Raw genomic sequence first — 20,784 nt, 5'->3', positions numbered from 1 at the left:
CCTTTCCTCCGACTGTGCTTGTCGAGCTTCCCCTTAAATGCATCTATGCTATTTGCCTCAATTACTCCTTGAGGTAGCGCGTTCCACATTCTTATTACTCTTTGGGTAAAGAAGTTACTCCTGAATTCCCTATTGGATTTATTAGTGACGATCTTACATTGATAACTTCTAGTTTTGGACTCCACCACAAATGGAAACATTTTCTCCACGTCCACCCGACCAAATTCGTTAATTTTCTTCAAGATCTCTGTCACGTTCGCTCTCAGCCTTCTCTTTACTAGAGGAAAGAGCCCCAGCCCGTTTAGCCTTTCCTGATAATTATATAACCTCAGTCCTGGGATCATTCTTGAAACTTTTTTGCCTACTCTCCATTTAATAATATTTAGGCCGGAACTGTGCACAGTACTCCAAGTGTGGTCGAACCAAGGTTACATACAAATTTAACATAACTGCTCTCCTTTACAATTCTATCCCTCTCGAAATAAAACCCATGTTTGGTTTGCCTTTTTTATCGCCCTATTAACCTGCGTCATTACTTTTAGTAATTTTGTATCTGTTCCCCTAGAACCTATTGCTCCAGTGCTCCATTTAGACTCTTATTATCCAAGCAATATGTGACCTCCTTAATCTACCTCCCAAAATGCATCACCTCACACTTATCTATATTAAAATTAATTTGCCAATTACACACCCATTCTGTAAGTTTATTAATGTCTTCGTTCATGTTGACACATTATGCCTTTCTATTAACTGCACCTCCCAGATTTGTGAATTCCCCAAATTTTGAAATTCCTGAGTCCAAATCGTTAATGTAAATTGTGAACAACAGTGATCCCAGCACCGATCCCTGTTGAATACCTCTTCCCACCCTTCGCTGCTTGAAGTAGCTACCCTTAATCCCTACTCTCTGTTTACGGTTTTGTAGCCAGCTTGCTATCCATTCTGCTACCTGTACCTCGACTACACTTGCACTGACCTTACTCATGAGTCTGCAAGGTGGTAACTTATCGAAGGCCTTTTCAAAATCGAAATATATTACATCTACTGTATTACCCTTTTCTAATATTTCTGTTACTTCTTCAAAGAATTCAATAAGTTTTGTCAAGCATGAATTTCCTTTCTGAAATCTCTGCTGATTTATTTTTATTATATTTACTTTTTCCAGATGTTTCTTTTCTGTTACATCTTTGAGTACAGATTCCATTAGCTTTCCTACCACAGACGGTAAGCTAACTGGTCTATAGCTCCCTGGACTTGTTCTATCTCACTTTTTAAATACAGGAAAAACATTACCTGCCCGTCAGTCCTCCGGCACTATTACCTATTCTAATGAATTTTTAGATATATGCAATAGTGCCTCTGCTATCTCTTCCCTAATATCTTTTAACATTCATGGATGTAATCCATCTGGACTGATGGTTGTATCCTCTCTAAGTTTGATTAGTTTATCAATTATCTCCACCCCTTCTATCTTCGATATCTTTAGATCCGTTCTCTTTAGTTTCAATTTTACCATTCGCTCTCTATTCATTCATGGTCTTTCATTTGATATCATACCCACCTTATCAGTCTCCCTGCTAAATACTGAGGCAAATTAACGAAACAATATTTCTGCCATTTAGCTGCCATTATCTGTGAGCTTATCTTGTGCATTCCTTAGTGGCCCTACCCTTATCCTGGTTTATATTTTGTTATTTATGTGTTTGTAGAATACTTTAATTATTGTTTTTAACATTCCTTGTTACTTTAATTTCGTAGTTCCTCTTTGCTTTCCGAATTATTATTTGACATTTTTCCTAATCTCTTCTCATTCCCTTTTGTCATCTTCTCCTTTATTGTCTACATACTTAGAAGATGTCGTTTTCGTTCGTTTCATTTTTACCCTCAGCTCCTTATTCATCCATGGTGTTTCATTATTGGCTAGTTGCGTTTGTTTTTGAGAGGGATATATTTCTCCTTCTCTCTACTGATCACCATTTTAAATATTTCCGACTGCTGTTCTCACTCTTCGTGTTTCTACATTTTTTCCAGTTTATCTTGACCAGTTCCATTCTCATCCCCTCAAAATTACCTTTTTTCCTATCTATTAATTTGGTCTTTGTCTTATTTATGCCATTCTCAATCATTATTTTAAATCTTATAATGATCTGATCGCTATTGCCTACATGTTCCCCAATGATCCGGTTCTTTTCCAATTCCGAGATACAGCAGTGATTCCTCTCTTGTTGGGCTTCTCACATACTGAGTAAGAAAGGAGTCCTGCACACACTGTAAAAACAACATCTCCCTTTCCCCTTTCCCTACCTCTTCCTGTCAGTTTATTTGGGGGTAGTTGAAATGTCCCATGATTATTATTCGTTGTTTTTAACTCATTTCATAGAGTTGCGGACATATTTCTTCCTCAACTTGCCTTCCATTATTAGCTGGTCTGCAGTGTACCTCTATTACCGTGGTTCATCACTTCATATTCGTTGTCTCAATCCACATGGATTCTGTTTCTATCCTAATATTAATAATGTCCCTTTTGTTCTCTTGCCATTAAATTGTCTCTAATTATTACAGCTACCCCTTCCTACCCTATCGTTTCTAAATACGTCATATCCTGCAATATTGAACTGCCAGTCCTGTTCTTTATGTAACCATGTTTCAGTTACCCCGAAACCATCTGGCTCCTCGCTCCGAATTATTGCCTCCAGTTCCTCTGTTTTGTTTTGGATGCTCTACGCGATGCTGTACAGGCAATTTAATACATTTTTAATATTTGTTACACCTCCCTTAATTTTTAACAGTCATTTAGTACGTATATTCTATACCTGTATTTGTTCCCTGACAGTTTATGTTACGCTCGTTTCTTACCTTGGTCTGATCATTACTCTCATATCCTATTTCTTTTATCTTCAGACTTATGTTATTTTGAAGAGATCCCTCCCCATTTTACAAGGTCCTATTCAAAGACCTATTCATCCTTTCCGCGAGGACACTGGTCCCATTCCGGTTCTGGTGGAGCCCGTCCTAGCGGTGCAGCTCCAACCTGTCCCAGTACTGATGACAGTGTCACATGAAATGGAACCCCTCCTTCACACAGCAGTCTTTCAGCCACGCATTCACCTTCCTGATCTGCCTATCCCTGTGCCAATTATTATGTTGCTCGGGTAGCAATCCCGAGATTACCACCCTGAGGTTCTCTTCTTTTCATTTCATTCCGAACTTCTGATATTCCCTTGGCAGGACCTCCTCCCTGATCTTCCCGATGTCATTGCTCCCAACATGGCCCACGACAACTTCTTCCCCTTCCAAGTTCCTATCAGGAATGTAAGATGTTGAGAACATTATTTAATATTCTGCAGGATAATTAATATACACAGCAGGAATATTGTGTTCTGCTCCCACATGAAACAGATCAGCCTCAGCCTCTGCTACCTGCCCGCTGGTTGTTACGGCGAAAGGTTACGCTGTTGGATTCGACACTCACTGAGCCTTGAGACGTTTTACTAGGTTAACGGCGCTATGTAAATGCAAGTTGTTGATGTTATTTTTGTTTCCCGTCTCAGTTTCCTGCCTGGTCTGTAGCGCGTTATCTCAAAATATTAAATGTCTCTTTTTAATTTTAATCCTTTTCCTGCGGAGAACAGGATCTAAAAACAACCAGAATTCGTTCTGCGGCTTTGCATTAAACAATCTCGCTTACATTTGATACAAAGCTTCGGAACATAAGAAGATAAGAAATAGGAGCAGGAGTAGGTCAGACGGCCCTTCGAGCCCTCTCCACTATCCACTATGATCATGGCTGATCTTTTTCCTGATCTCCGTTTTCCCGCCAGATCCCCATATCCCTTGATTCTCCCAGAGTCCAAAAATCTATCGATCTCAGCGTTGAATATATTCAATGACTCAGCATCCACACCCTCTCGGGTAGAGAATTCCAAACGCTCAAAACCATTTAAGTGAAGAGATTCCTCCTCATCTTGAGAATCCCTACGTGGTCAGTTTTCGGTAAAATATTAAAATGCCTACGTGGCAAAGAAGCAGAATGCAAAATGGTTAGAAAGGGTTAATTAGTTAGTAACTGAGATTGATACAAGTGGCCTGGCCCTCCTGCTGGGCCATATGTTTGCTTAGTCAGCAGGCCTGCATTGTCTTATCAATGATAGGTCTTTGATGTGAGTCAAGGACTGGTCAGAATGTCTCCATGTTTATGGCAGATCAATATAGGTAACGAGCTTAGCCAAAGTTGAAAGACATTCCAGGTTGGGAGATAAGGAACAGAAGGAACAGGGAAGAACCTTCCAAGTTGGAAAGTGAGGAAGTTATCCCCTTTGATGTCTAACAGCAGCATGATCAGCACATGGACGATTTATGATTGGTCGGAAATAATGTAACCTCGCATGGCAACCTATGCCCGGCTTATGATTGGTGTTGACCCTCGTTAAGTATGTTCCAACCCCTATTGATTGTATAAAAACGTGTGGATTTCTGTATGTTTTTGTTCTTGCTCTGCCAGCATAGAGGGACTCTATCAGGAGTCCAAATCAATGCTGCAGACTAAGAACCCTGCTATTAAAGATGTGTTGAACTTTAAAATGTATTCGACTTCAGTTATTACTGAACCAGACTGAGGGGAAAGAATCCGGATCGTCATTTGGTGGCAGCGGTGGGATCTTAACGGTTGTTCACCGAGAGTTCGCGGAGTAAGAGGCGGATTGTCTCAGACACGGAGGAAGGAAATGGCGCCCCGATGTAAGTTGTCTTAATTTACTCTGTCGGTTTTCCTCCAATCCGTCAGTCTGACGACGAATCGTCCAATGGCTAACACTCGCGTGGCGTCCTTACAAGATTCAGGTCAGTCTGGCGAATACACAGAAATAGCAGGAAGAGGTCAGTGGTCGAATATCACTGAGGGAATAACTTGTAAGCGGTAGGTCAGTGGTTAATATCACTGAGGGTAGTCAGGGTTTAAGTTCCTGGTGATTGGATATAAACAGGAACTATTGATAAAAACTTAGATGCCGGAAAAAAAAGGCTCAGGAATTAATTTGGAAAAATAACAGAGGTACCTCAGCCAAAGAACAAATTGCTTTATGGAGACAGTACTGTAAAAAAATATGGATAGAATTAAGTGACTCGACAAAGGTTTAAAAGACAGAGACCCGAAAAAGAAAGGTTTTGTTGTTTAAGTGTATGTCCCTTTAAAAAGCCTGTCTTGATCAGTGTTTTTTTTTGGTGTTGTGGGCCACGCCCCCTTCTTACTGTGTCTTGCGTGTTTTCTTCCTTTGTGTAATGTATCTGTCTTGTCGTGTGTTTAATTCTGATACTGCCGAATTAAAATTGGAGTTATTGAGGTTAAGTCACCTATTTAATTCTGGTTCTTATAAAGTGTGGGCATGTTAAATTCCAGACATGGGATCTTCAACAAATTGTCATTTTGAATGTTTATTTTGTGATTGGCTGTGGTTTAAAAAGAGGTTAAAAATTAACGGGATACATTAAAAAAACTATCTGGTATCACTGTGATAGGAAAAGTCGGAAAGCTGGAACAGCTCGCAGCGTTGATTATAATCAGATCCACTAAAAGTATGTGAAAAAATAGTGTGCAAAAATATAGTATAAAGCAATCCACAAACGTGAGAAGTAAAACAATCAGTCAAACCTGTGTGAAGAGAAATTTTGAAGGTAGGAACTTAATCTCAAAAGGGAGAAGGATCAAGTTACTCCTACCACAAGAGCAAGTTAATATTAACCCCTTCCATCCCAAGAAGCCAGACTGTCATGCCAAGACCAGTTCAAACAGATAGAAATGACCCAGTCGGTTGAGAACTGTCTGAGGCTTGCCCAGAACACAGGTGAACATGAGGTAATAATTGGTATAGGTTATATTAGTAAAATTGTCCCAATCACTCGGAAATGCCAAAGGCTACAATTGACTGAGAGATAAGTTTTCAAGCTACAGTGAAAAATTGATAAGAAAGGAATGTAAAACAAATCATATGAAAAGGAAGCATAGGTTAGACAATTGGAAGTCCATTACTTGAGCTATGTACTGACACAGGGTACTAAACACCTATCAGTTTTACCCTGCCACAGTATGATAAGAAAGTTTTGACAAGTTCTGGGGCTATTCAATTTTATGTGAAATTAATAGTAGAATACAAGATCTGACCAGAGAGGGGAGACCTTCCCTGACAAATTATATAACTCGCATTGAGAATGCTAAGAAAACTCATCAATTAGATCAACACCTCCTAACTCAAGTGTTAAAACAAAGAGCCACATGGAATGGAGGTGGACATCGTAAAAAGAGATAGGCAAATATGGAGAGGTAAAGATCTGTGATAAGTGATATAGCAACTGCCTTTGCCTCAGTTGTTAACACCATTGATTTGACAACATTATATCAAAAGGTCAGAGATTTAGGGTCTCGCATTCAATATATATTAAAAGATAAATGAAAATACAGATAAGGAATTGTCTGAGGATCAAATGCTGACCATATATTTGCAAAGGATAGCTACAGTGCTAGAAACACATGCCCAAACCATTAATTAATTTAATAAAAGAGGAATATAACGTATCTTAGCAGGCGGCTGCTAATGATATCTGCTTAATGTGGTTACATCTGCTTAATGTGGTTACATCATTTACCTGAGGAAGGAGGAAGCCTCCGAAAGCTTGTGAATTTAAAATAAAATTGCTGGACTATAACTTGGTGTTGTAAAATTGTTTACATCTTGAAAACACAGAGATTAGGACTTGGAGTTAGAAATTCCAGTCTGCAGCCCTGCGTACATCTGTATGTGGGAGAGACAGTGTTTATTTCACACAGGCTGCGTGCTTCAGAGAGAGGGAGAGAGTGGAACTAGGCAAATTCTCTCTCCTGTTTTGTTTTCTGAATTTGTTTCGGGTATAGTGATTATTCCTTTGGATAAATAAATAATAAATGAAGATTTGACAAATTAATCACTTGGGATCTCAAGAAGAGCCGCAATGGATTTTCTGTGTTTCTTTTAAAACAGGTGACCCTGGTTTTTTTTGGGACCACGTGAGTGTTGATGGTGCAGGATTACCAAGAGTAGTTACAAAGTTACGGTGCAACCTTTGCTGGAGAAATTTGGTGCAGGAAACGATCCAGTGGTGTTAAAGATTTAAGACTTTAGCTGCAGACATCAGCGGATACCAAATTTCACAGCATGGTGATATCAACCTGATTCTCTTCTTTTGAAAACATTTTGATTTGTTTTGTTTTAGCCTATTTGTTGTCTTCCGAGACAGAATGCTCGAGGTGGGGAGATATGGGAATTTCTCTAAAGTCATTGAATTGGGCATGATAAAAAAATCAATCTGGCATAAATATACAATCTAGTGGAAGTCAGGAAAGTGTAGTTGAGAATAGTAAATTGATAGCTTTCTCGTGGAGATATTTGTGTCCTTGCTATAATGAATAATGAGAAAACTACACTCAATAGCCTGGCCACTACCCTGACATCGGGACCATTCAGGGAGAGATAAGCACTCTAGACACCCCTGATCTTTTTGATAAGATAACCTGAAAACCTAAGAATGGCTACAGTGGACATAAAAGATACAAATGTATGTTGCCATCATCTGAAACGGAGATCAGGATGAAGAACATGATTACAAAGGCCTATGGCCTGGTGAGCTATTGCAACCACTCTTTAAACAAACCAGTTGCTTTTACAGGACTGAATCCTACAGGACATATGATGTGTGCCATGGAAAATGTTCGGAAATACCATGAGGAAGAAGAGACTGGCCAGCAGAAAGTTAATATCCAAGAACACTAAGCTCATTCCTATGAGATGCTGCTAGTATGCGGAGATACATGAAGAAGATACATTGAAGAATGAGTCTCAGACAGGCTCAGTTACTTGACAACAGCACAACAGGAAAATGGTTAATGTGGTCCAGGCGAGTGAGAAATCCTTTTAAACAAGGCACTGACACATGGTCCATAGAGAAACCAACTAATTAATGAAACAGTCAGGAAACACTGGTATCAATCAAAAGGACTGAAATTAAAGTAAAGAGGGACACAGTAATTTGGATTTCCAAAATTCAGGGTTAGGTTCCCGTCAGTTAACAATAAAATTGGGAGAAACAATATTTAGAAGATATCCGCACGATGGATACAAAATTACAAGATTATGAGGGGCCCAGATAAAGTAGACAGGAAGTACCTGTTTCCCCTAGCAGAGGGTTCAAGAACTAGAGGACGTAGATTTAAGCTGATTGGCTGGAACAAAATTAAAGGGATGTGTTACTAGACATGCTGTCACTGTGTGTCCACATAGTGTTGGACACAGCCTAGAAGCACAGTGTGGGTTTAATAATACCGGTACCAATCGGGATATTAACTGTACCATGGAGGCCCTAGAGGCGGATCTAAAACCCACTTAAGTGGCATATGCCGGAGAGGGCGAATATTGTGTTACAACTAATTTGAAAACGTTTAAATATGCCAATCTAACTTGTGATATTTTAAGTTCAGAATTCTACTCCATTTCTGAAGTCCTGGTTCGGATTGGACCCGAGGAACTGGTAGAGATACATCGGCATAACCTCACCACCGTACAAGTTTCTGAGAATGTCAGAAAGGACTTAAAAGCATATCAGGACACATTTGGTATCTGACACCCCTGTTGCCTAAGTACTTGAAAGCATTGCGAATGGAGATACGCCTCTCCCAGAAGGTTTATTATAACCTACAACAGGACAATAACAACATTAAGCATGACATTGACCAAATTAAAGTCACCACCTGGTGAAATGACCTCTGGAATTTGGGACTGAATATACAGATCCATCTTTGGATTAGATTAGTTTCATATGTATTAGTCGTAGTGCAGTTTGTTGTAATGTGCTTCTTGATTTTCATTGCATGTAAGAAATGTAAGCAGAGGATGAAGGGTTTGGCAAAGATAGTAAAACAGAGCCTGGGTGAGAATGTCCCCATTGTCTCTGTGGTTTCAACTAAGAACACATCTTAATGGTACCGGGAGTAGCACCTGCTGGGGTAAGGTGCATGTAAAAGGGAAGACAATTATAGTTTGATAGGATTATCAGATGCTCTGCCTCTCTTCCACCCGGACTGGTGGCCAACACGAAGGGAACCTGGTTAGGATGAGGTACAGCATCTAACGGGATATTGTAGGGAGAATTTGGATGAAGGGATATAATGGGGAGGGCACCAATTCACAGGTGTAAAATGGTCTGAAAGGTACCATTCAGTCTAGTTAGGCTGGATACAGAATATAAATCACCATAGGATATTTGACTATGTTAGCCTTTTCAAACTAACATGAATAGGTTTAGCTGACCAAGGACATTCGCAGCTTATTTGAGAGATGTTTAGAAGGAGTCTGTTCCTGAGAACAGATAAGAGTACAAAGGCGTATGGATGAAATATGTCTGTGTTCTATTGGGACTTCTCTAGTTCAAGGGCTAGTCATATTCATTGTTATAATTCTTATAGTTTATTGCTTACTTAAATGTTGCTGCGCTGCAGAACCAGTGAGCACCGTAATAATTGGTTATCATTAAATGATAAAAGGGGGGAATGAGAATCCCTACGTGGTCAGTTTTCGGTAAAATATTAAAATGCCTACGTGGCAAAGAAGCAGAATGCAAAATGGTTAGAAAGGGTTAATTAGTTAGTAACTGAGATTGATACAAGTGGCCTGGCCCTCCTGCTGGGCCATATGTTTGCTTAGTCAGCAGGCCTGCATTGTCTTATCAATGATAGGTCTTTGATGTGAGTCAAGGACTGGTCTGAATGTCTCCATGTTTATGGCAGATCAATATAGGTAACGAGCTTAGCCAAAGTTGAAAGTCATTCCAGGTTGGGAGATAAGGAACAGAAGGAACAGGGAAGAACCTTCCAAGTTGGAAAGTGAGGAAGTTATCCCCTTTGATGTCTAACAGCAGCATGATCAGCACATGGACGATTTATGATTGGTCGGAAATAATGTAACCTCGCATGGCAACCTATGCCCGGCTTATGATTGGTGTTGACCCTCGTTAAGTATGTTCCAACCCCTATTGATTGTATAAAAACGTGTGGATTTCTGTATGTTTTTGTTCTTGCTCTGCCAGCATAGAGGGACTCTATCAGGAGTCCAAATCAATGCTGCAGACTAAGAACCCTGCTATTAAAGATGTGTTGAACTTTAAAATGTATTCGACTTCAGTTATTACTGAACCAGACTGAGGGGAAAGAATCCGGATCGTCAATCTGAGTCGTAAATGGCCGACCCCTTATCCTCAGACTATTCCCCCGAATCATAGACTCGTCAGCCAGGGGAAACAACCTCTCAGCATCTACCCTGTCAAGGCCCCTCATATTATGATATGATTCAATTAGATCACCTTTCATTCTTCTAAACTCCGGAGAGTACAGGCTCAATCTACTAATTCCCTCCTCAGAGGACAACCCTCTCATCCCAGTAATTAATCTATTGAACCTTTGTTGCACCGCCTGGAAGGCAAGTATATCCTTCCTTAGATGAGGAGAATAAAGCTGTACGCAGACCTCCAGGTGAGTTCTCCCTAAAACCCGTACAACTGCATTAAGACTGCCTTACTCTTTAAGGTGATTGGCAAAAGAACCAGAGTCGACTTGAGGAAGAAATGTTTCATGCAGCGAGTTGTTGTGATCTGGAATGCACGGCCTGAACGGGTGGTGGAAGGAGATTCAACAATAACTTTCAATCGGGAATTGGATAAAACATTGCAGTGCTACAGGGAAAGAGCAGGGGAGTACAGGATAGCTCTATCAAAGAACAGGTAAAGGCACGATGGGCCGAATGGCCTCCTTCTGGGCTGTGTGATTCTATAGTTCTATGATATTGCTGTACATTAGATTAGAAAGCGAATTTGGATGGACAGAAGCGGTCTGGAAGGATTGACTTCTTTGTACTAATTTTTAAAATTTGTTTTTTTTCCAACTTGCCCTGAGCAGGTGGTGAAACCTTCTTGTTGTGAGTGTCTCGTCAATCCAGTTCAGAGACAATGACACATCAAGAAAGACGGTTGGGACAGGATCCACTTGTACAACGGGAAGTGTTGAGGCGGCAGTTTCCCTTCCTCGAAGGACTTGAATAAACCAGTTGAAGATTTAATGCAAGATTTCAGCGCCGAAAGCAGCTGGCCTAAAATTCGACTCCACTGGGAATGAAGCTCACAACTTTTAAAATCCCTGTTTTGGATTTGATCTAAAAGCCCAATACGTCACAATAGCCACGTTATAATATAAACAGCTCGAAAGCCAAGTGTGATTTGTGGAGTGAGGGTGCTCAAATCAGCGACTGAATCATCTACACAGTTACAGATTGTGTTTGCCCATTACATGGAGCGTTCCCCATCTCTTTCTCTCGTACAGACATTCTCTATCTCTCTCTCTATCTCTCTCGCTAAAACTCTCTCTCTCTCTCTATCCTTCTAACTTCCCCCCTCTCACTCTCTCCTGATGCCGATTCGGAAGGCCCAGGCTTGGGGACCCCGAGTGTCTGCAGGGGGAAAACTGCAGTTCAACAACTAAATTCCAGTAGCAACCAGCACACCGCACAGGTAAACTTCCCCATTCTTTGTCAGGACGGATTCAGCGCTCCCCATTAGGGGCAGAACTTGCAGGCTACCGGGAGCGCGATGGGAAATAGCCGGCAGGTGAAGCTCATGGCAGAACCGTTTGGAAGCAAAGAGCATCGGAGCAAAAGGAGGAGTAGAGAATGAGAGTCGGTTCATGGAGAGAAAACAAGGTAACGAATGAAAGTACAGATACCACAATGTATCAGGATGTGGGAGGGATTGATGTTTTCTGTTTAAAATGCTGATTAATTGAATGTCCTTAGTGTCCCAGATCAGTGCAGTCCTGAGGGATAAGTGGCGGGAGGTTACAGAAGAGACGATTAAATGAGGCCCTGTCGGTGGATGTTAAAGATTCCCCAGCGCTGTTGAAAGAAGCGCAGGGAATGCTCCCGCTGTCTTGTCCAACATTCCTGACTCAGTAACACCACCAAAAACAGCTGAACACTAAGAGCGAACTGAAGGGTCCAAGTTTAAGGGAGGAAACCAAAGCCCTCACGGCGTTCCACAGCCACCCATCGACCATCGGACCTCACACTGCGATGGGCTCCAATGTCCGATCATTGAGAAACACGTCCCTCCTCCGCTTGGCTCTGTCCTTTGTGGGAATGGGAATTCGAACGTTTCAGCGACTCACGAAGTGTCCCTGCAACAGAATGAACAGCATTCCCTGTGTCTCTGGGTTTCAGTGACGGATTCTTGTCTGTCTGTCACAGGGCTGATCAGAACTCGGTTCCTGATCCAAACAGTGTATCGTCTTTTAGAGACATCGAGAGAGAACTGGAACAGAGAAGGAAACAAACTGCGGACTGGATTCCAATTGCGCTCCCGCGGTTATTGTTAACTAAAGACACCGTGGAATGGGATCAACAGACGGATTGTTGGGGATTAAAATGTTGGGGAATTAAACCCAGCCTTTCTCCCATGTTCCCAAATACCGATCGAATAATCGGGAGATGGTGAAATGCACGAGATGCAGGAGGGACCGAAGTCCTTCAATCTCTGCAGCAGTTACTGGGAACCGAGCCATGGGTGAGATTCCAGTTCAAAACGGGAGACTGTTAACAATGAGAGAGATCCGGGGCTCAAATCTGGACCGGACTTCCTTCGAAATTTAATTTTTCTTGATTATGAGCGGGTGGAGGAATTAAATTGAACGGAAAAATGTGCAGATTTGGTTCAAATCTAATAACAGGACTGGTTCAAGATTGTTAAAAAGTTTTGAAATTAGATTTCTTCCTGATTGGTAAAGTTAACCCTTTATGTTCCAGCTCCCTCATCATTTGCATTTCCCGTTAATCTTTCATTCGCTGTAAACCACAGAGGAAGCAAGGAAGGACAAAAAGATGTACCTCCGATCCGTCCTCTCCACTCGACATTTATTCCATTACAGCAAGTGAAAAATTGAAATTATCCCTCTCCATTTAAACAAAATATAAACAATCCAGGGACACAGACTTAAAACTCCCGTGTCGGATTGATAATAATAGCATTCAAGCCCATTTTGATTGTACAAAACTTCAGTCGGGCTGCATCATAAGTTCAATACAATAACGACGAGGGTGGGATTCGGACGCATACGTGCAGAGCACAGTGGATTAGCCGACCATTTCTGAATCCAAACAGTAGAAATAAAGTCACTTTTACACTCTGTCCTGCCCGAGCAGCCAGATCGACAATGTTGAAAGTGCAGAGTCAACATCGGTAAACAAAGGAATTTACGGATTTCCGTTCTATCCGATTGTTGGAAACGGTCGGGTGCAAAACAGTTCCGCCGCATGTTGGACACATTTTCACCCAGCGAGTAAAACAACCTCGGCAGGACTCAAACCTGCAATCGTCTGATAACAACTCGATTAATACCGAAGTCAGACACCTTATCCATTAGGCCACGCGGTTCGGGAGGGAAGCGCTCTCCAAATGATGTTAAACCCGAGGCAGGGATGGTTAAGACTCTGCTTGTATTTTTCTCTTACTTTCAATTTGTTGATTTTGTTAATTTATTGTTTTCTCTCTTGCAGCATATTCCCTTGATGTTTCCGACTAATCAGGAAATTGAGAACTGAACTCCCGCTGGGTCTCCGAGAAACCTACAATCAGAATAAACAATGTTCAAATCTTTGATCAAAATGTTTAGCCTCGAAAGCGAATCTCTTTCGCACTCTGTCTGCAAAATGGAGAGTGGGGAAATAAAAGAAAAGACAAACATGTACACTAAAAATGTACACGGAGAACAACACCGAGTGGAGAATGTGAACAGAATTTACTATCCAAGCCCGACGGGCCGAGTGGCCTCATCCTGTCCTTTAAAATACGAACAATTCCCAATTCTGCTGGGTGTGATTATTATTTCCTGTTTTTCTTTTTTTGGTAAATATAAACGCGGACGGGGTCCCGCACCACGGGGTAAACGGGTCAGATCCAGACCTGGCGCTCAGTGTTAATGTTAATATTGAGCACGGGATTCTATCCGTGTAATAATGAAATCGCCGGTTTCTTGCTATATATCCGAGACATCCCCTTGCTGTGTGTTTAATCAGGGCAGGGAATGTTTTGCTGATTTAGTGATAATCATTTTTCTGGAAATTAGTAAACTCGTCTCGAAACATGAGATTTCCAGTTTCTAATTCGCTAAATGGAGTTGAGGTGCAGATCAGCGATGAGCTGCTGTGACTCCGCCGCGCCGGTTCAACCGGAATTAGACGTTTCAGTGAAGTGAAGTGAACCGTCTCAATCCGGTTTATTTCTTTATTTATAACATTGTTTATTTTGAGTGACAGATTTATCGAAAATTCATTAAGAATTTAGTTTTCAGTTTCTGATCAATTGGAATCTGAAACAGATAAAAATAAGGAAAGAAAAACATTAGAAAGGTCAAAACTCGAACTGATACAATCACCTTGTCTTCACCTTTAAGGGGAACCAGTTCTCCCCGGAGCCCTGTTCAATATTCATCCCTCCAGTAACATCACTATAATACATTATCTGTTCATTGTAACATCGCTGTGTTTGGGATCTTGCTGTGCGAAAATTGACTGCCTCGTTTCCTACATGTCAGCAGTGACTACACTTCAAAAAGTGCTACATTGTCCGTAACGCGCTTTGGGACGTCCGAGGTGGCGACGGGCGCTATCAAAATGCAATCATTCTTCCAGTGGCTCCATTTGCGAATCCTGTCGACTGGCGCACGCAGGAAACGTTGGGGGGAAAATTGGATAAGGGTAGTTTTTGATCGCAGATAGTGTGATGCCCTGTTACCCCGTGCCCAATGACTCTTGGGCAGGCAGGACGCAAGATTCAGCTGCCCGAGCACTCACCTGCAATCAGCGTTCTCTTTCGGGCCTTGGACGTGGAATCAATGCAATTCGCACTTTCCACCGCCGGGGGGAGCTCAATCTCTTTAAAGGAGGATGTTTCTCAGAAATCGAATAAAGACAGCTGGTACCTGTTATTTGCTTAAAATAACAGTCTACTTTCCAAACGGAGTCTGAACGGAGATTAGACATTGTACACATAAAACACAGATGCAGGTTTGCAGGTTCCATCCCAATGTTTGCAAATTGATGAGTTATGTTGAAACATTGAATATAAGTTGTGCACAATTAAATCCCACATCCTCCAATCTGCACACCAGACCTCACCAATCTGCCGATCTGATTTGGTACCAGGCCTGAAGGGTGCATGCACCAAGGTTCTCTGATGATGCTGAGAGACTGTGGTGCAGTTGAACAGGAGGAGGAGCATGCTTTATCCACAGGGGTGGGCGCGGGCAAGAGGCCCTCCAGACATATATCCAAAAGGCAGTGGGAGGCAGCGGGGGACGAAGTCAATGCCAGGCGCACAGCATCATGAACATGGATGCAGTGCAGGAACACGTTCAATACTTTGACGTGAGTGGTCAAGGTGAGTGAGGGCAACTCTCAAGTGGCATCTCCGCCCAAATGCACCACGCAATACACCCCCATCCCCCACATACCAACAAACTCTTTCCATCAGCACTCAACTCTTGTAACCAGAGGCTTCCTCTCACTCTTACACATTACCACTGTTGCAAGCCGCCCACCCACAACTCATAGGTCACACACACTGGCAGCTATTTAACCATGACAGGCACATCACTCAGCCACACATCCCGCTTTCTTGCAGGTGAAGGTGGCGCATATCAGGAGGCAGCAAGTGGCAGTGACACTTAGCCCGTCGATCCTGTTCCACCATTCAATGAGATCATGGCGGAGCTGTGACCTAACTCCATGTACCCGGCTTCGCCCCATATCCCTTAATACCCTTGTTTCACAGAAATCTATCAATCTCAGAATTAGCATTCACAAGTGCGCTACCATCAACTACCATCTGCAGAAGAGCGTTCCAAAACGTCTCCCACCCTTTGCGTAGAGAAGCCGAGGTGAACTGAAAACAACACACATGGAGAAAAGAAAGTGTCTCAAGATGTTGTGCAGATCGAAGCTGAATATGAATTTATCGCAATTCACGCGATGTCATGAATGCAGAATGAAAATGCTCCGACGTTGGGCGTTAATCGAACACTTGCTTCGTGTGTGGCAGGAAAGAATTCGATTTCCAAAACACCAATGCCCAAGTGGCAGGTGGCGGCATCTGTCCACTTGGAAACCTGCCTGAAAGAATATGCAGTCTTACAGGCCGAAAATGAGTGTGTTTGATGAGACTACTAAAGCAACGCGGCTCCAGTGGCGCAATCGGTGAGCGCGCGGTACTTATATAACAGTATTCAGGCTCAAGAAATGCCGAGGTTGTGAGTTCGAGCCTCACCTGGAGCAGTTTAAACTTTTGCTTCTAACATTTCCACCGGAGTTCAAGGGACAGCTGGTCTGTTCCCTGAAGCATCTCCTTCTTCGTGTTCTCATGTGGGCACTGGAACATTCGGGTGAACTCTATGACATATCACAAGTGTTGTCAGCAGCTAAATGTGTTTTCAACGCGCAAGACGCCTCATGCCACCAGCTGCTTGACCTGGCCGTCCGCCACAAATGCACTTGTTTATGCCCCAGTATAACTATCGGGGACTTTCCAGACTCTGGGGACTTCACCGAGGACTGCGAGTGCATACGGTGCCTTGGAGAACCACAGGCTCAATTACCAGCCGTCGACTTCAGGGGTCCCCGACGGGCAGACGCACGTGAGCTTGTGATTGATTGTTTGTCTGTTACAGTACTTGTATGTTATAAGTGTTACAATAAAGTAGTACCTTTTACTTTCGCCTGTGTACTATATTGTCTCAGATCCAGAACCTGTGTTTAAAACAAAACACTACACAATACGACAGAGTAACCCTGCGATAAAACAATACATAGATTCCAGATAGAATTTACAGAAACGGGCCATTCGCCCCAACTGGTCTCTGCTGGTGTTTATGCTCCACACAATATTCCTCCAACTCCATCTCATCTAAAACTATCAGCATATCTTTCTGTTCCTTTCTCTCTCGTGTACTTATCTAGCGTCCCCTTACATATTTCTAAGATATTCTCCTCAACTACTCCATGTAGCAGTAAGTTCCACATTCTCACTACTGTCTGAGTAAAGATGTTTCTCCTGAATTCCTTATTGAAGGTATGAGTGATTATTTTCTACTGATCACCCGAAAATTTCGGCTCCCCGTAAGTTGAATCATCTTCTCTATCCCCACCTATCAAACCACGACATAATTGTAAAGACCTCGACCAGGTCACCTCTTAGTCTTCTCTCTTCTAGAGTAAAATGTCCCACACTGTTCAATCTTTCCTGATAGGTATAACCTCTTAGAATTGTTATGATCCTCGTGAATATTTTATTTTCGTTCTCCAGTGCTTCTATATCCGTTTCCGTAATATGGAGACCAGAACAGTGCAGGCCTAAAACGTCATCATTGAGAGCGGTTCGTCAATCCAGATCAAAGGGAATTCAGGATTGAGAAAGTCGGGGTGGACCGGCGCCACTCGCTTAACAGGAAGTGTCGGGGCGGCAGTTGCCTTTCATGGACATCAGCTTGGATTTTTGTTTCACCCACAGCGTCATTATTATGGAGCCCTCATCTGAAATATAAATCTGGGGGAACACAGCGTCATTATTATGGGGCCATGATCTGAAATATAACTCTGGACGAACACAGCATCATGATTATGGAGCCCTGATCTGAATTATAACTCTGGATGAACACAGCATCATGATTATGGAGCCCTGATCTGATATATAACTCCTGGAGAACACAGCATCATTATTATGGAGCCCTGATCTGAAATATAACTCCTGGGGAACACAGCATCATTGTTACGGAGCCCTGATCTGAAAAATATCTTTGGGGGAACACAGCATCATTATTATGGAGCCCTAATCTGAAATATAACTCTGGGGGAACACAGCATCATTATTATGGAGCCCTGATCTGAAATATAACTCTGGGGGAACACAGCATCATTATTATGGAGGCCTGATCTGAAATCTAACTGTGGGGGAACACAGCATCATGATTATGGAGGCCTGATCTGAAATATAACTCTGAGAGAACTCAAGCTCAGAACCTTTCAAATGTCGTTACAGTCTTGAACTAAAAGTCCAATGTGCTTTCCGTCGCGCCACAGAGCCTCTTCTTTCACTCTGTTCTTGTGAATCTGGGGACGATCTGATGTTGGGCAAACTTTTGTAAATATCTAAATTCTCCCTATTCCATTTTATTAAACACTTTCGTTCATATATTTCACACCAAGCTTGTTGTTGTAGTTCGGAGCAGGAGTAATATGTCAGGAGAAATCAGCTTTTGCTGGAGGTAAATATAAATCACCACTGAGCAGGAAATGCTCATTTGGTAAATATCATTCACAAATCATCCTAAAAAAATGGAGCACAATGTGGAAAGAAATTCGGGAAATAATTATAGTCGTCAAAATAATATTCGAGCTACACTCGCCTTGCATTAAACAAGAGAGGAATTAATTGCGGGGAATATTTGTGCAATGAGTTACTTCACCAGACGGTTGCTTTTATTACTCGTAGAGAAACACCAACAATTATGAGGAGATGCACAGACTGAATATCTGGGGCTCAATTCCATTGGATTCTCAACAGTCAGTATAATAATTTACAATTATTGATAAGGAAACCCGCAATCTTATTATTTAGCAGTGAGGACACAGATATTAAAAACGAGTGGCCCGACTGCTTCGGACTCATTCCCAAGAAATGACCGGACCAGAGGGGTTTAGAATTTCGCAAAACGGAGACTGGACATAGCAGAGTGTCCCAGACTCTGATCTGAGAATTGGACCTTCACTTGGTGTAAAATGGGTCACTCACTGAAAGAAATAAACCAGCATCAGCCCCGAAAAATCAACGAGTTCCGATATTAAGTGACGGCCCCGATAACCATTCAATTCTCAGACAGAGGCTGTTTTGGGTTTGACAAACTGTGAAACAGCGAAGTGTGGGATGATATAAAGTATTGTAAATTATCTATTTTAGTTTCAGATTTACAGTTTCTCTTCAATTGTTACTGACAGGAGCGGCTGTAACGGAGCTGACTGACTGAGTAACAAGCTGCGATCAGTCATTGGCCTGTGCTCCAAACCAACTCGTTGGACCTGCTCGTTTCAGCTCACTTCATTCTCAGCTACCGGGAAAATTACTGAAAGAGAAGTTGTGAATAACAGCTGGAAAAAACAATGGTCTCCACATTGGTGGTCTGAGCTCTCCAACGTACAGCAGTTAAGGGACTCGGTGAGTTTGATGTTCAGAGACAACACAGCACAGTTTCAGTCGTGCAAGCTCCATCCACTTATATTCATAGAATCACAGAAAGGTAACAGCACGGAAGGAGGCCATTCGGCCCATCGAGTCTGCGCCAGCTCTATTCAAGAGCAATCAAGCTCGTCTCACTCCTCCGCCCTGTCCCCGTAACCATGCAAATTATTTCCCTTCAAGTACGTATCCAGTTCCCTTTTGAAGGCCATGATTGAATCTGCCTCCCCCACTCCCTCGGGCAGTGCATTCCAGATCCGAACCACTCTCTGTGCAAAAAAGATTTTCCTCATGTCACCATTGGTTCTTTTGCCAATCACCTTGAACCTATCTCCTCTGGTCCTTGACCCTTCCGCCAATGGGAACAGCTTCTCTCAATCTGCTCTGTCTGGACCCGTCATGATTTTGAAGAAGGTGGATGATTTTGAAGAATGACTTGTTAGAAGGATTATAGGGGAGAGTAGAATGTTTTTCAGTGGGTGGTGGGGATCTGGAATCACTGCCTGGAAGGTTGGAAGAGGCAGAAACCCTCATCGCGTTTAAAAATTACGTGGATATCCACTTGAACTGCCTTAACTTATAAGGCGAGAAACCAAATGCTGGAAAGTGTGATAAGGCTGGACAGCCCTTATTTCGGCCGGCACAGACACGATGGGCCGAATGGCCTCCTTTTGTGCGTTAAATTTCTATCATTTCTATGATTCCATTTTGTTTCTTTTTCATGTGTTCCCGACACCAACTGTGTTAACTGATCGTTTACTTGAACGACAGAGTTTTCTGTCGCACTCACAGCTCAGCGATGGGCGGTTTTCAAAATTAAAGCCGCAGCTATAATGTTAAATATAGATAATGCCAAGAAATTAGTTTTATTTCTGTTCTTCCCCAGGTAAATGTGTTATTTAGCGAGTGATCAGAAGACCGTTGATTTGTCTTTCTCACACCCTGCAATCTTGTGTTTGTGCAGAGTGTGATATTTGATGTCCCCTCTTCCCATTATATTGTGGGCAGTGTTTGTTATTCAGACTCAGAGGGTGATATTTGAAGTCCGCTCTTCCCATTATATTGTGCGCAGATTTTGTTCTTCAGACTCAGAGGGTGATATTTGAAGTCCGCTCTTCCCATTATATTGCGGGCAGGGTATTTTCTAAATGGTAAAAAGTTAAAAACAGTGGCTGTCCAAAGGGACTTCGAGGTTGAGGGACAGAGGTCATTGAAGTGTCATGAACAGGTGCAGAAAATAATCAAGAAGGCAAATGGAATTCTGGCCTTTATATCTCGAGGACTGGAGTACAAGGGGGCAGAAGTTATGCTGCAGCTATACAAAACCCTGGTTAGACCGCACCAGGAGTGCTGTGAGCAGTTCTGGGCACCGGACCTTCAGAAGGACATATTGGCCTTGGAGGGAGTGCACCGTAGGTTTACTAGAATGATACCCGGACT

At 42.3% G+C, this 20,784-nt stretch overlaps 1 non-coding gene across 1 annotated transcript; it reads left to right on the top strand.

The window, feature by feature from the left end:
* Window positions 1-16,295: 16,295 nt before the first annotated feature.
* On the top strand, window positions 16,296-16,391 carry trnai-uau (transfer RNA isoleucine (anticodon UAU)). Its single transcript has 2 exons — window positions 16,296-16,333; window positions 16,356-16,391. It is a non-coding gene; the product is annotated as a tRNA-Ile (tRNA).
* The last annotated feature ends 4,393 nt before the right edge of the window (window positions 16,392-20,784 follow it).

This window comes from Heptranchias perlo, unplaced genomic scaffold (genome assembly GCF_035084215.1).
Source record: "Heptranchias perlo isolate sHepPer1 unplaced genomic scaffold, sHepPer1.hap1 HAP1_SCAFFOLD_54, whole genome shotgun sequence".
Classification (NCBI taxonomy): Eukaryota; Metazoa; Chordata; class Chondrichthyes; order Hexanchiformes; family Hexanchidae; genus Heptranchias; species Heptranchias perlo.
The sequence above is the reverse complement of the archived record's forward strand: the minus strand, read 5'-3'. Positions and strand labels throughout refer to the sequence as shown.